Genomic DNA, 16988 nt, shown 5'->3' with positions numbered 1-16988 from the left:
CAGTCCATGAATGCATATTGATCAGATGTTAACTAATACTGTAGGCCTAGAAGTTGCATTTGAAAATGTTACTGTTGTAGGCTTTTTGTTTTTTATTTCAGCCACAGTGTTTTAAAGTGGTTAGGACCATTATTTCACACCAATTTTGAATAAGCCATACTGCAATACCATGCACATGTTCGCCGATTATGTGGCCCTCAGTAACCTATAAATTCAATGATGTGGCCCTCTATGAAAATGAGTTTGACACCCCTGCTCTAAAATATCTGTCCTGGCCTGGTTGCACCGGATTGTGGCCAAACGACAGAAGCGCGGAGAACCCTCTTTTGTCTACCAAAAAGTGTTACTTTGTGCCCCGCGCTCCCCCACTGCTTGTGAAAGAAGGGGGTGGGGGAGGGGGGTTTAACGTGAAAAAGCTTAAAGGAACCATATGTAAGATTGTGGCCAAAACTGGTACTGCAATCACTTTCAAAATACTGAAGAGCGGTGTATCCCCTCCCCCTCCCTCCTGACTCGAGGTTGCCAACCCTGATGGCGAAACAACACTACTGACTTTGTGATTAGTAGATAGGTGGAGGGTGGCGCATCAGGCCAAAACACAACATGACATGACAAAACACAACATCAACATCAGTTGAGGGCTGCAACTTCACTTTTTAAATGACAATATCCTGGCCGGACTACTGTTGTCAGTGATATAAGTATTTGAAATGAACATGATTTCTTATGTCTAGTGACATATCAGGGCCATTTTATGATTAATTGAAATATTTTTCTTACATACGGTTCCTTTAATGTCCCAAAACGACAACAAGTCATAATGGTAGGCTACAGGAAGTGGGGGGAGGGTATGGGATGACCAGAGCCGTCTTCGCTGTGCTATTCAGAAAGCATCTTCTATTGTCTTTCCAGGCGCACACAGCTCATTATAGCCTATCGAAAGTGCCTTAACAGATAGGCTCTGCTCTTGGTTTGGCCTCACAGCTTAACTCAACCCTCTTGTTGCTTGCAGTTTGTTAAATAAAGCGATGCAGATTACATTATTTATTTCTGATTAATTGCGTCTTTTAATGTCTTTTGCAACATCTGCTTGTTAGGCTGGGCTACTGTCGATGTCCTGTACAGGTAAATGTTCAACAATTGCTGGTGTAGGCCTACAGGCTATAATCAATTAGGGACTGTTCAGGGGCTACCGGAGGAGTTTTGGGAGCGTTAGTCAAAAAGACCCTCCCTCGCCAGCAAGACTTTTTTTCTATAACCCTCCAAAGTGATTGAGAAAAAACGCATGACCCTCCCCAGTCCCAACAATTTAGGCTATTGATGCCTTCTGTAGGCTACTGGGTCAATTTGGGAGCTTGCATGCTACGACTCCTTCCTTGAAATGCCTTGAAAAGGCTGTCGTTTGCACAATTTCACAAATAATCACCGGGACCAAAACAAACCTGTCAACTTTTCCCGGGTTTATCGCGTATTTTAACTTTTTCCTCGCTGTCTTAGCAGGAGCTGCAGGGCCGTCGCAAGGGGGTGCGAGGCCCTGTGAGAACTTGACAGATGCATGAACTTACGTGCATCGTGCGATAGCTTACTTTACACATAGCCAAGGCTACCGTCGGTGCATTTTAATAGTAGCCTAGTCTAATAAGCTACACCAGCTTGTCTTTAAGAGGGGAAATTGTATAGCCTATAACATTAGCTGAGTCACATATTTGACCATATGGTGTTTATCATATGCTACATCAATAACCAAATAGTGTAACAAAGGCTTAACACTTTAACAGGGGAAATTAATTGGGCATGAATCATTGTGCTGAACGGTATTTGTCAATGAGCAGAAACACACGACATTCAAACTGTTGATAAGATGTGCACTATGGAAACTGCTCTGTAGGCTAACTGTTGATAAGATGTGCACTATGGAAACTGGTCTGTAGGCTAACATTGGACAAATAAATGACACTGACTCGCCATATCTTGCTTTGCCGCAAACTCAGCAATGAAATCATAGGCCAGTTTGCAGGTAGCATAACGTCTTTTTCAATTAATAGAAGGGAGAGCCCAGTCTCTCCTGTGACATTGAGGTGCGCAAATAGTTTTTAATAGCCTGTTCAACTTCGAAAAGCTTCGTTCACCCGATGCCAGTCACTGATCGCAATTTCGTTCAATCTTTTTAAGTTTTAAGTAGGCCCCTATCTGCCCCCTTTGGAATTATATCTCGAGCCTATTATAAGGTCCAGTGCGTTATGTCCTGGGATTCGGACGTGCTCAAAAAGAAAAGAAAAAACACTTTTTTTATAGACGGTTATGAGGAGCAATATGAGTCGTGTCATTCAGACTCAACCCTCTTGTTGCTTTGATATCTTTTTCGTTGTCGTTTGAACGTCGGCAAGCAGGCATTTTGCGGTTGCAATTTAAGTGAAATTTCTACAGTAGGCCTACAACATGCAACATGCTTGTTAGGCTGGGCTACTGTCAATGTACTTGTACAGGTAAATGTTCAACAATTGCTGGTGTACAGGCTATAATCAATTAGCTAAATCATTTGTCTAGCTGTTTAAAAAAAAAATCGTGCTACATTCAAACGCCAAAAGGTGCTTTGATATCTTTTTTTTTTTGAACGCCGGCAAACAGGCATGCTGCGGTTGCAATGAATGAGGATAATTGGTTTTATCTGCGGATTTATTTTTTGCATTATTTTGAGTAGGACTCGCTCCAGTCTCAACAGCACGTCTACTTTTTCCACACGCATCTAAGTTCTAACACACCCTCTTGCTTTCTCTCTCTCCATCCCTGCACACCATGCTTTCTTAAAGGAGCTGCACCATCTTACAACAATTGCATCTACATTTTCATATTAGAATGTTTTGTGAAGTGTAAGCTTAAACTACCATGATCAATTTAAGTTCCCGTGCCCCCGCTGAAAGTCTCATGTGCTTATCGTTACACTATCAAATTTATCTTTGTCAAGTAACCGTGACAAATAGGGTATGATATATAAACTCACGCTATTGTATTATCATATATGTTTGGTATTGGCTCAGCTTTCTCTGATTGTTCTACTGACTTGGAAACTGCATCATGGAAGCAGTAAGTCAAGTCACATCAAAAATAGTAGTGGCAGAACTCCAAAGTGACACCTTGTGGTTGTTTGTGTCAACTGCAGTTTGTGCCATTTCTGCTGAGAAAATGAGGTGCTTGATTCCTGAAGGAACCCGTCCAAACTTAACTGGGACCCACTGTAAGTTATTAAGTCTTGAGCATAATAATAAAAGTCCCACAACTCTATCATAATGAGAGAAATTCCCACACATGTTACAGTGCTCTCTGATAACATTAATCTAATAATGGAGCGAGCGGCCTGAATGCGGGACTATTGACTGGACAGACCAACTCTGACTTCAATTGAACCCGATGCAGAGACACACACACGCGCGCATGGACCACTTTGCGGGTGTCTCTCTCTCTTCCTCTCTCGTCGCTGAAGTCAAATTATAGCCTAGGAGGTGCTTCTACATCAATCGCGATCGACAGGAAAGAAAACCAAACCATTAGCGATCAGGAACCGTCAGGGATTTTGTAAACACAGAAGCATGACAGCCTTAACCTAACCTTAGCCAGATGAATGTCGTTCCGCTTAGCTCCACCTAGCTTCACTCACATCCATCTGGGACCTCTTCCATTGAGAGTGATTTCTCCAACCAACTTTATGGTTTAGCCAATCAGGGCGAGGGCGGAGTTTTCATAGATGTGACATAGCGTGAAGCAACTGTGAGTCTGTTATTAGCGCCACGGGTTGGCTTCGATGTGAGTGGTTGAAATAGCACGTCAATAGATGACGGACAAGTGGCTTATTCAATCATATGCAAGCATTTTTTGATTAGGCCCAGCCTTCTGAAGCAACACTTCAATGGATCGGTTCCAGATGGATGAGTGGAGCTAGGCGGAGCGAAATTCATCTGGCTATTGCCAGGTTATGACAGCCTATAACGCGAGAGAACATGGATGTGTTCTCTATTTGAGGAACGTTATAATCGATTGCGGACGTGAACAGACAGATACAGACACGGAGCGCAGTAGGCCTACTTTCACCTTCTAGTGTGCATATTCAGTACGTGAAAGATAATTAGTAGCAAAACAGTGATCAAATATTAGCCTACATGGCAGTGAGTTTTGTTTTCAAATGTTTTCATGCATGTCTAGATAACGGGTGAGGAATGTTTAGGAGACAGACTATCGTAAATCTTCAAATTATCACTGGGGTCTTTTTATTAGGCTGCGCAAAGCACAGCACCTTCATTTGGGGCATGGCTTACTGTTTGATTATATTGCTAAATATCGGGACTGATGACCACTGAAATATGCGGGGTATTTGATGGTTCACTATTAAGTTTCATGTAAGGGTGTTGGGATTTCCATCCGCTTATTGCGAGATAAGGCATCCACTTTCATTTATTCATGGAACGTGTGTTGTGCTGAAATGGAAACCTTATTCAGCCTAAATTTACCGTAGTTATTTTTTAATCATGCATGATTTACTTTTTTATAAAATTCGTAGGCTGATTCCTGGCAGCAACAATTGTGTTTAAATGTAGGTTACTGCTTCAGCCTCTGGCAAGCTCAGAAGGGGGCGGCATGCAACTGATAGCTTGAGAGCAACGTGTTGGAGACTTGTAAGACAATGACTTTTCATTGGCAACAATATTAAACCAACCAACAATATAAAATATTAAGAAGAGCTCTTTTATGAGTTAAATTGAAACAAAATTATTACTGGCCTTTATTTGTCCGAATCTGAGGCCCAAACAGAATCCTGGCCGTAATTTGAGGATTTAGGTATGCACGTGTGTTTCAGGCATAGTGCAACCACTAATCTCTGACTGAAAGTGCACAGAACTTGTGCATTTGAGAGTGCTCTCTCGCGGCTAGACAGTAATGTTTCATGTAGGGTTCATGTCAGTTAATATGAATTAACATTTAAAAACATGTTCAATTATATAATGTTTTCATATATAAGTCGCACCTGACTATAAGTCGCAGGGCCAGCCAAACTATGAAAAAAAGTGTGATTTATATATATATGTACGGGATTTACCTTTACTGCTGATTATTTGAGGCATTCAGACATCTCGGTTTCAAAACTGTCCAGGAACACCTGTAAAAACATAGTTAGGCTACAGATTAAAACTAGGTAAATTACAAACACTACCATGAAATTAAATTTAAAAAAATCTAAATCTATTGCATAAACCAAGGCATAAATATCAATAATGTAGCCTAAGCTTCATAGCACTAGTAGAACACCAGGTTTAACCCTTAACCCTTAAAGGTGTAGGTTTTTGAACATTCTAAGTTCCGCAACAATTGAAGGTTCTAAAATTCTATGTTGAATTCAATGAACCCAGATATTCTTTAGAATGTTAATTTCCCAACATTCCACTCCTTTAACCCTTAAAGGTGTAGGTTTTTGAACATTCTAAGTTCCGCAACAATTAAAGGTTCTAAAATTCTATGTTGAATTCAATGAACCCAGATACACTCAGCCTTACAACACTGTTTACAGCTCTTTGAGTCACGGTAAAATGTAATTTTTGGTACATAGCTAATTTAGATACACCTATGGTGTGAGTGGTTGCGTTTCTGTAGGAATCCGCTGTCTTGGTTTGTATAGAAATGGATATTAAGTGACACATACACGCAAGACGGTGGAAATACGGGACCGACGGTAATAGGGGGAGTTCCGATACAGTCCATCTGTCTTGTAAATAAAGTTACAAGCGCATAGACTGTATAAAATAACGTTAATGTTTGCTCACACCACGTTTTGCTCGAAAGGTGCACAGACCCGCCCACTCCATTTCAAATTCAAACAGCCATCGTGATTGGTCAACTGGACTGCCACTCAGTGTTGCCTATAAATTTAACAACATGCCACATTCATCCTCTCACAACCTTTACTACATCACAAACTACTTACTAAGACACAAAATTAACAAAAGAAAAAATATTATTTGATGACCAAAATTGATCTGTGTGTCTCTCTGTAGGCTAGGTTATTGCACATTGCCATCCATGTGGCTGACATATCAGGCCTATAGGCTACACACATTAGTATTTTATTAAAAGTTAGATGAAACTATACAAACAATCTTTTACCAAAAATATACTTTCCATAAGTACACTATATTACAACTCTAAATATTACCAATTTAATACACTTAACCAAAATAAACTTCTTTACCATTTAAAATACAATAACAACAAAGTACACTTTTTAAAAGTACATTACAAAAACACTTTGAATATTGCAGAATTAGTATATTTAATAACATAATTAGGGTAATTAATTATAACTTAATAACATCTACTTTGAAGTATACTTTCTAAAAGTACACATTAAACATACTTTACATAAAGTACAAAAAGTGTAAGCATACTTGTTTTATACTTCATATACTTTAATCATATTTCTAACACACTAAAGTATACTACTTTTTTTACCTGGGATTGTTCATTAGAAAATACTTACAGAGTAAACTGTCATATTGACAACATGACAAAGTAGTTTGACTCTCTTGATCATAAACAAAGGCGTAAGGACATGTAGTTTTGATTGCACTGAATGTGGTATAAATACTTGCTTTTGAGAAAGACTAATAATTCACCTGAGAAAGACTGTTTTTGCATGGCCTCGTTGCCACATTATCTCAGCAGATAGTTTGACGCTTTCAACACATTTTTGGAGTTAAGAAACACAAACCACATCCCAAATGATGTTTATGCATAATCATTCCTGGAAGCAGACTGTTGCTACACACAGAAATAAACCCAGCAAAGTTCCCCTTATCAAGGCTTTATAAAGTGATGTTCCGTGATCTGATGATGAGACAGGAGTGTCTGAAGAGTCCCTCCACTGTCATCACTCATCAGAACCTAAAAGGTACGTCAACCACAAAAACAGATGAATCAACTAAGTATCTAGAGTATAATGTTAACCTGCAATTCTATATTTGACAGCAACACAAGCCAAACTACATTTGAACTGCTTTTACTTACATATTGCTTCAGTGTCGCCCAGAATGACCCTTTGTGGAAGTGTGCTGTTGGTGGTTGGATCCGTTTTGGTCCACGCCACACACAACCCAGCTCTGGATACAGCATGGGAGGACTGGAAATCCACCCACCAGAGGGAGTACTTCATTTTGGTACGTTTGAAATCTGTGTCTATTTTGGATTTGAGATGTTTATATTCTGTGTATTATTCAAAATAATACATTTGATGTTTCTCATACATTTTATGGAAAAGGTAGAATAACAAAACACTCTTATATTGTCAAACTTCTGCATTAACCGTGGTCAAGTCAAGTTTATTTATATAGCACATTTCATACACAGAGGTCATTCAATGTGCTTTACATAAACAAAACCAAACAATAATAATAAATAAAAGCATAGAAGGGCAATATAGTCAAAGAATAGTTAAAAGGTAAAGATCATAATACAAAGAAAACTTAAAACACAAGGTAAAATCATTTAAAAATAAAGAATAATTAGTAAGCAAAAACAAAGGCAAAAGTAGTAAAAAAGTAATAAAGACAAAGTAGAATAATTATCGAGGCAGATTCAGAATTTGTAACTCGGCACAGTTAGCAGAAAGCGTCTGAGAACAGTTTGGTCTTAAGTCTAGATTTAAAACTGGCTACAGTTGGGGCCTTTTTAATGTCATCCGAAAGTTGGTTCCACAGCTGAGCCGCATAGCAGCTAAAAGCTGCTTCACCATGTTTAGTTCTAACTGTAGGTTTTACTAGCAGATTTTTCACCTGGGACCTGAGAGGACGAGAAGGTGTGTACTGCTGAAGCATGTCTGACAAGTATTTAGGTCCTGCTCCATTTACTGATTTATAAACAAGCAATAGTGCTTTAAAGTCAATTCTGTGACTTACTGGAAGCCAGTGAAAGGACTTAAGAATTGGAGTAATGTGGTCAGTTCTTTTAGTTTTTGTTAGAGTCCTAGCTGCTGCATTTTGTATCACCTGAAGCTGTTTAATAGTCTTTTTAGGAAGGCCTGTGAACAGTCCATTGCAGTAATCAACCCTGCTGGAGATAAATGCATGAATGAGTTTTTCTAAGTCATGTTTTGACATCAGCCCTCTGAGTTTGACAATATTTTTGAGGTGGTAAAAAGCTGATTTAGTTAGTTTTCGCTTTCATGTGGCTGTTGAAATTTAGATCACTGTCAATTAATACACCAAGATTTTTAACAGTATCCTTTGCCTTCAACCCTTTTGTGTCAAGGAGAGTGGCAACCCTAAGTCTTTCCTCATTTTTACCAAATATAATTACTTCAGTTTTTTCTTTGTTCAGCTGAAGAAAATTTTGAGACATCCAGGTGTTGATTTGTTCTATACACTGACACATAGATTCAAGAGGACCATAGTTGTTTGGTAATAGAGCTAAGTAAATTTGTGTGTCATCTGCATAGCTATGATATGAAATCAAATTATTTTGAATGATTTGTCCAAGTGGGAGCATATAGAGGTTGAATAATAGTGGCCTCAAGATCGACCCCTGGGGAACACCACAGGTCAAGGACGTTGGTGTTGAGGTACAGTTTCCGATGGCAACAAAGAAGCTCCTTTCTTGTAGATATGATTTTAGCCAGCTGATAACTATACCTGTAAATCCAACCCAGTGTTCTAGTTTGTATGGTAAAATATTGTGATCAACAGTGTCAAATGCTGCACTAAGGTCCAGTAGCACTAGGACTGATGTTTTACCTGAATCTGTGTTGAGGCGTATGTCATTGGAAACTTTAATGAGAGCTGTTTCAGTGCTGTGATTTGCCCGAAAACCAGACTGAAAGTAATCAAAATACCCATTTGATGTTAGGAAGGTGGTTAATTGATTAAAGACTACTTTTTCAATAATTTTGCCAATAAAAGGTAGATTGGATATGGGCCTGTAATTGTTTAGCATGGAGGCATACAGGTTATTCTTCTTGAGAAGTGGCTTTACAACAGCTGTTTTCAGTGACTTAGGAAAAGTGCCAGGCAGCAGTGATACATTTTCAATTTGAAGGACATCCGCCGCTATGAGGTGAAAAACAGTTTTGAAGAAATTGGTAGGCAGAGTGTGTCTAAGACACATGTGGAAGGGCTGAGATTCTGTACCGTTTTTTCAAGTGTTTTCGTAGTCTATCAAGCTGAACTCTGACATCAAGTTTAGTTTCCCTCTGTTTGTTGCTGGAAGTTCAGGTTGTTGAATTTGTAATTGAGCAGATATGTTGAGTCTGATTTTGTCAATTTTACCTTTAAAAAAAAGATGAAAACTCATTGCATTTATTAGTTGAGAGAAGTTCAGGCGCTAATTGTGAGGGGGGATTTGTTAACTTATCAACAGTTGAAAATAGAATACGAGTGTTATTTGAACTTCTATTGATAATGTTAGAAAAGAAAGACTGTCTTGCTTTGCATATTTCAGAGTTATATGTGCGGAGCATCTCTTTATGGATTTCATAGTGGATCTGAAGTTTGTATTTACGCCATTTTCTTTCAGTCTTCCTACACTCTCTTTTTAGAAGTTTAACTGCTGGATTTTGCCTCCATGGTGCTTTCTGTTTGTCCTTAACTTTCTTGAATTGTAATGGAGCAATGTCATCCATAATGTTTGCCATTTTTGCATTAAAGTGATCAAATAAATCTTCAGAGTCTGACAGTTGACTTGACTTTAGTGAAAGTGCTTGCTCAAAGAGAGCACTTGTCTGATCATTTATGATTCTCCTTTTTACCATCATAGCTGTGTTTTGAGTGTGTGGGGACATAGACACATCAAAGAACACGCAGAAATGATCAGATAAGGCCAGGTCTTTAACAGCTGTAGAGACATCGAGACCCTTTGTGATAACAAGGTCGAGGGTATGGCCGAGAGAGTGTGTTGGCCCTGTACATGCTGTGTTAGGGAGAAAGTATCGATTAGTGCAATGAATTCCTTGGCATAATTGTTTTCAGGATTATCCACATGCAAGTTTAGATCCCCTGATATAATAAGACAGTCAAACTCTATGCAAACAACTGATAGCAGTTCACCTAGCTCTTCAAGAAAAACTTTAGCTGAATGTTTTGGAGGCCTGTAAATTGTCAGTAATAAAATCTGAGGAGAAGACTTAATGCATGCACACAGATATTCAAATGAAGTAAAGTCACCGAATGACGACTGATTGCACTGAAAAGACGTCTTGAAAATTGTGGCTATCCCCCCACCTCTTTTATTTGCTCTGGTAGCACTCAAGAAACTGAAGTTTGGGGGAGCTGATACGATGAGAGTAGCAGCACTGTTTGCTTGATCTAACCATGTCTCAGTTAAAAGTAAAAAAGTGGTGTCAGCAGAATCCACTTTGGGCCACAGAGAACATTTTGCCATTTTCCCAGTCTAGCCATTGGCAAAAGGTGGATCTTAACGGACACCAATATCCTTCACTGTCACTATCTCAGGCTGTCTGTCTGTCTGCGTTTGTCTGTGTGTGCTGCAGGGTGAGGAGGCCATCCGCAGGTCCATCTGGGAGAAGAACATGCAGCTGATTGAGGCGCACAACCAGGAGTATGAGCTGGGGATCCACTCCTACGAGCTGGGCATGAACCACCTGGGGGACATGGTAAGAGATTTAGGTACATCAATCAACAGCAAGTCCAACATGTACACCCAGTGTCCATTTCTAACTCTCCACTGCATCAACTCCTTAGACGAGAGAAGAGGTTGTGGAGAAGATGATGGGCTTCAGACCTGGCATGCAAGCAGAGAGCAATAACACCTTTGTTCCTGAGTCTGGACCTGTGCCCACCTCCATTGACCACCGTAAAAATGGCCGTGTAACACCTGTCAGGCAACAGGTAGGAGCCATTGCAATATGTAGCCTTATTATTTCGCACTCTATAAGCTTGGTTACAAATATAAATAGTTATAGTGGTTAATTGACTGCATCCTGTCCAGACCATGTGAAGAAGAGTTACACACCACAGTCAACAAAGGAGCAAGACTGACAGAAGCTTTATACTTCATATTAGAAACTGCATCATTCAGAGCTTCTTTGTCATTGTTTCACCTTTGTGTCCCCAGGGCTCCTGTGGCTCCTGCTGGGCCTTTAGTGCTGCTGGAGCTCTGGAGGGCCAGCTGAAGATGAAAGGGAAGAACCTGGTGGATCTGAGTCCCCAGAACCTGGTGGACTGCGTGGGCCAGGACACAGGCTGCAATGGCGGCTGGATGGTCTACGATTCACTACGCCCGCAGGAATGGCATAGCCTCTGAGAATGCATATCCCTACACAGGCGGGTAGGCTTCTCATCGTTAATCGTAATGTAATGGAAAAATATCAAAAATGGTTGCAAAACATATCAAAACATAATTACATTATGATATGTGTTGAGACTTATCAATTGTATGCCAATACATCAATATCCCCCAGGATGAGAGATGTGCTTACAGTAATAGCATGAAGGCATTCGAATGCACAGGCTTTAAGGAAATTCCCCGTGGAAGTGAGACGGATTTGGCTGCAGCCGTGGCTCAGGTTGGCCCCGTTGCTGTGGCTGTGGATGCAGGTCAGCAGACGTTTCATTTCTACAAACGAGGTAAGCCGTCACTGAAGTGTTTTCTTTCTTTCTCTCTCTCTCTCTCCCTCTTTTTGTGATATACTTTTCTGATTACTTAGAACTGCACCACTATTTTGAAATTAATTGCATACTGTATGCATTTTAAAGGCATAATATGAAAGTGTTTTTACCTTAAAAGTAAATTCCGGTCTAACAACAACCTAATGTAAGATTTTGGATGATAACTAGGGGAAATATTAATTTTGGACCAAAACAACGTAAATCAGTGCAGTTTTGAGTAAAACCTGAAAATGCATTAATTTACAACTGAATAGAGTGTACATAGCATGTGTAGCATAGATATGTTTTTCTGTAGAAATTCTCCCCATACTAGCATAGATATTAATTGATCATTTAATGATAACGCTATAAAAATAGTGTAGCGTCCACTCTTAACCTTGCGCTATACGTACATACATCAGACAGGCCCCTTTTGCTTTGGTCAGACTGCATTGAGATTCTTTCCTCTTTCAATTTACTTTAAAGATGAAAAATGCCTCTGAATTCTGAGCATCTCCTAACATTGTCTTCAGGTTTATACTATGACCCGGCGTGTAACCCTAGAGCACTAAATCATGCCATCCTTGCAGTGGGTTACACCCAGAATGCCTGGATTGTGAAAAACAGGTGGGTTTTGGCTCTTACAGCAGCTCTGAGCGGCTTACATTGAATAACACTAAATAGCCTGACTTGTTGCTGACTAGTATGTAGGGCATGCTGCACTTGCAATTGAAATGTTATAAGCTCTGTACAAAGTCAGTTTGGAATGTATGGCCATGTTGTCTGTATGGATAGATGCTTTTGCATGTTGTTGTTGTTGTGTCACCTCACAGTGGGTGGTAATTTATCCACAAGTGGTTTTGTCTATTTACAGTGCATGAAAAGGCACTGTTCTGTTATCCGAAGTCTTCTTCTTCTTCTTCTTCTTCTTATTACAGTGCATGAAAATGTACTTTGTAACGTAGGTATTCAAACGGACCAAGCTGCTATGTCTTTTCAACTTTGAAACTTTTATACTTTTTAAAAACTTTTTAAAAATCCCCATAGACTTAACATTGCCAATTGTGACATCATAATACGGCCGTTAAGCAATTAGAATCCTATGGCAGGTGTTCAGGCCACCTGGATCAACTGCCAGTCTCAGGCTTTAAGCATACAAACTGGCCCTATTAAGACTACACATCCTGTTCAACTGCTTCCTCTGCCAAAAACTGTTTCAAAATAAAGTCCTCACTACAACATTTCACTGTTAAACAATTTAACCCTTTAAACTACTGAACTTTTTAACTGTTCAGCCATTGTAACTGTTACTTGTCATCAACTATGACTCCTACCCACTGTAGCTATTTAGCATAGTTAGCATGTTAGCATTGTTAGCATTTTTAGCAAAACTACTAAAAATGATTAGCTAAGTTAGCTAAGTAACATGGTTAGCATAGTTAGCATGTTAGCAATAGTTAACATGTTTAGCATAGTTAACATGTTTAGCAAAACTGCTAGAAAATTTTAGCTAAGTTAGCTAAGTAACATGGTTAGCATAGTTAACATTGCTAGCACTGCTATAAAACATTAGCTAAGTAGCATGGTTAGCATAGTTAAAAATCTTAGCATAACTGCTAGCAAACATCAGAGCCATTCCAACTTTCAGTTATCGTTAAATATCTACTTATACACAGCCATTAAACAATTTGAATATCAACATTCATTAAACCGCTAGAAAACGTTAGCTAAGTTAGCTAAGTAGCATGGTTAGCATGTTAGCATTGCTAGCACTGCTATAAAACATTAGCTAAGTAACATGGTTAGCATAGTTAAAAATCTTAGCATAACTGCTAGCAAACTATAGAGCCATTCCAACTTTCAATTATCGTCAAATATCTACCTATACACAGCCATTAAACTATTTGAATATCAACATTCATTAAACTTCCAGTCTGTCAACAACTTTTAAACTATTTACCTTCAACTTTTAAACGGGTCTACTTTTAAACTATCTATTAAACTAGTTGTCTATCAACAACTTTTAAACTATCTACTGGCTATCAACAACTTTTAAACTATCTACATTCAGCTTTTAAACAGTCTACTTTTAAACTATCAACTTTTATTAAGCTATGCAGCCACCATGTCTATCCTAGCATTACCGTAGTAACCATCTCTATATTATCTATTTTAACTATACATGATATTTTACATCACAACTTTAGCATTTTCATGCACTGGTAATTCCTTGGAATTGCATTTTCTAGTTACAGTGCATGAAAAAATGCACTGTACTGTTCTTCCTAGGCTTCTTCTTATTCTTCTTCTTCTAACGCTTTTATGCAGCTGCAACCGCTTAACGTGAAACTTCATTCAAACTATGTTACGTGGGTCTTACTTAGGACATGGGTGCTATGTATTTTTCATCTTTGTAACTTTTATACTTTTTAAACTATTAATTAAAACTGTTCAAAATTTCCCCCATAGACTTAACATGGGCTGATGACATCACAATAGAGCCAAGTTAAGCAATTAGAATCCCATGGCAGGTGTTCAGGCCACCTGTCCCAACTGCCATTCTCAGGCTTTAAGCATACAAACTGGCCCTATTAAGACTACACATCCTGTTCAACTGCTTCCTCTGCCAAAAACTGTTTCAAAATAAAAGTCCTCACTACAATATTTCACTGTTAAACAATTTAACCCTTTAAACTACTGAACTTTTTAACTGTTCAGCCATTGTAACTGTTACTTGTCATCAACTATGACTCCTACCCACTGTTAGCTGTTAGCAGTTAGCATGGTTTTAAGATAGTTAGCACATGCTAAGATTGCTAACATTGTTAAATGCTGTTAGCATAGTTAAAACTGCTAAAAAAATGATTAAAAATGATTAGCTAAGTAACATGGTTAGCATAGTTAGCATGCTAGAAGTAACATGGTTAAGATAGTTAGCATTCTAGTTAGCAGAGTTAGCATAACTTTTAGTTAAAGCAAAACTGCTAAAATGATAGTTAGCATTTTTAGCTATGTTAGCTAAGTATTATGGTTAGGCATGTTAGCCACCTGGATCAACTGCCAGTCTCAGGCTTTAAAGCATACAAACTGGCCCTAAGACATTTTCAACAAAACTGTTAAAAAATGATTTAACCCTTTAAACTACTGAACTTTTTAACTGTAACTATGACTCCTACCCACCTGTAGCTTTAGCATGGTTAAGGTTAGCGTTGCTAACATTGCATTGTTAGCAAAACTGTTAAAAATGTTAGCATAGTAACTTGGTTAACATTATTATTTTTTGATTAGCTATGTTAGCTATAGTTAGCTGTTACTGCTAGCAAACAAACTTTAAAATGATTAGCCATTCCAACTGTTAGTTATCATTATTATCTTTGTTAACATATTGCTACCTAAATAATTTAACCATTTAAACTATCCACCTATTTAACTGTTCAGTCATTCCAACTATATTAAACCTCATCTACTTAGCAACCAATATAGTTTGTTTTTACTCTGTATGATATTTTACATCATATTTTTGCATTTTCATGCACTGTATTTCCTTCAGGAAATGCTTTTCTAGTTATTATTATTCTTCCCACCAAATTTCTGCGTCTAATTCAGCTTCAACCGTTTAACGTAGAAACTTCGTTCAAACTTTGTAACGTAGGTCTTGAAAAGGAGACTTTGAGGAATGTATTTTTCACTTTTGTAAACTTTATACTTTTTGAGATATTAATAAAAAACTAGAAAATGTAATTTTGAGGAAATTACCAGTGCATGAAAATATAAACATACTGTATATTAACATAAAATGCAAAACAAACTTTTATTTGGAAACAGTTGGCAGGAGTCATAGTTGATAACAACTGACAGTTGAAATGTCTAAACAGTTAAATAGTTGTAGTTTAAATAGTTAAATTATTTAATAGTGAATTATTGTAGTGAGGACATTTATTTTGAAACAGTTGTGGGCAGAGAAAATAGGAACAGAATCTGTAGTCTTAATAGAGCCAGAGTGTATGCTTCAAGCCTGAGACAGAGTATATAGTTTAAAAGTTGAATTTAGATAGTGTAATGGATGTTGATAGACAGAAAGTTGAATGGATGTTGATAGGCAGATTGTTTAATGGGTGGATGAGTGAATGGTTTGAAGAGGATGAATGGATAGAAAGTTGGATGGAATGTGCCTTATATCCTTGTAGAATGGAGAGACACAGAGAGAGTTGGCCTTGTTAAGCAGAAAGCAGTTGATACAGGTGCTATCAGTTTAACTGGCCCTTTGATGGGTCCTAGTAGTGAGCAGCTGGAAGTTGATACAGGTGCAAATCAAGTTAACTTCAACTGTTTCCAAATAAAAGTTTGTTTTGCATTTTATGTTAATATACAGTATGTTTATATTTTCATGCACTGGTAATTTCCTCAAAATTACATTTTCTAGTTACATGTTCATCTTGTTTGTGCCTTGGCAGCTGGGGCAAAGATTGGGGAGACCAGGGGTACATCTACATCTACAGGGGATACAACATGTGTGGCATTGCCAACATGGCCAGCTTTCCAGTTGTGTGAAGATGCATTTTGCAAAGGAGTCTCAGTGATTTTCTTGCCAGTTCAAAACATTGAAATTTAAATAAACATGTGATGTGTGTATTCCCACATTGATTTGCTCTGCCTGAAGAATAATAAATGCTTTGTGCCACTTGCACATTGGTCTCATACTGTATGTAGTTGTTTTTTTCTCAATCACTATGGTGTATTTCTTAAATCATAATTAACGTTTGCACAACAAACGTTTGGTGCATTTCTCAAAACAATTAGTGCGCACTACACTTTAAGAGGCGGTGAATATTTATGGAATCTCTTATTGATATAAGTTATGTGGTGTGTGTGTGTATTGCAAGACGTATATCAAAAAATGATGTATGATGTATTGTTTTACTAAATCATGCAACATTTTACAAAATTGTTACTAAATTCTGTCAAATGAACGCACTAAAATGAAGCACTATTTACTAAAATGAACGCATAATATACTCCATTTGTGGTGTTTTTCTATGTTTCAATAACACATGTATATATTTCTATACGTTTTCTAAGTCTCAGGACTACTGCATTTATTAATAGGTATGGAAAGGTGTGACATTTATTTTAAGCTGAACTGTCAGACAGGGGTGAAGAATGAGACATGGGGAAACAGACTAAATGTTAAAGCAGAAGAGTTACAGGTGTGAATTAACAGGAAATGTAAATGACAATATGGCCAAGGAAATAACCATATATGACCAAGGAAAAGGGAAGTAGACCACGTACTGTATGGCTCAGAAGGGAAAGCACCGACCCTTCACAGCCAGACAAGACCTATGAAGG

The 16988-nt window shown here is 38.2% G+C and overlaps 1 pseudogene; it reads left to right on the top strand.

Annotated features, from left to right (window-relative positions):
• Nucleotides 1-6845: 6845 nt before the first annotated feature.
• On the top strand, nt 6846-16344 carry LOC125306394 (annotated as a pseudogene).
• The last annotated feature ends 644 nt before the right edge of the window (nt 16345-16988 follow it).

The sequence above is a fragment of the Alosa alosa genome, chromosome 13 (genome assembly GCF_017589495.1).
Source record: "Alosa alosa isolate M-15738 ecotype Scorff River chromosome 13, AALO_Geno_1.1, whole genome shotgun sequence".
Lineage (NCBI taxonomy): Eukaryota > Metazoa > Chordata > Actinopteri > Clupeiformes > Clupeidae > Alosa > Alosa alosa.
Note: the sequence above shows the minus strand (reverse complement) of the source record. Positions and strands in the feature narration are given on the sequence as shown.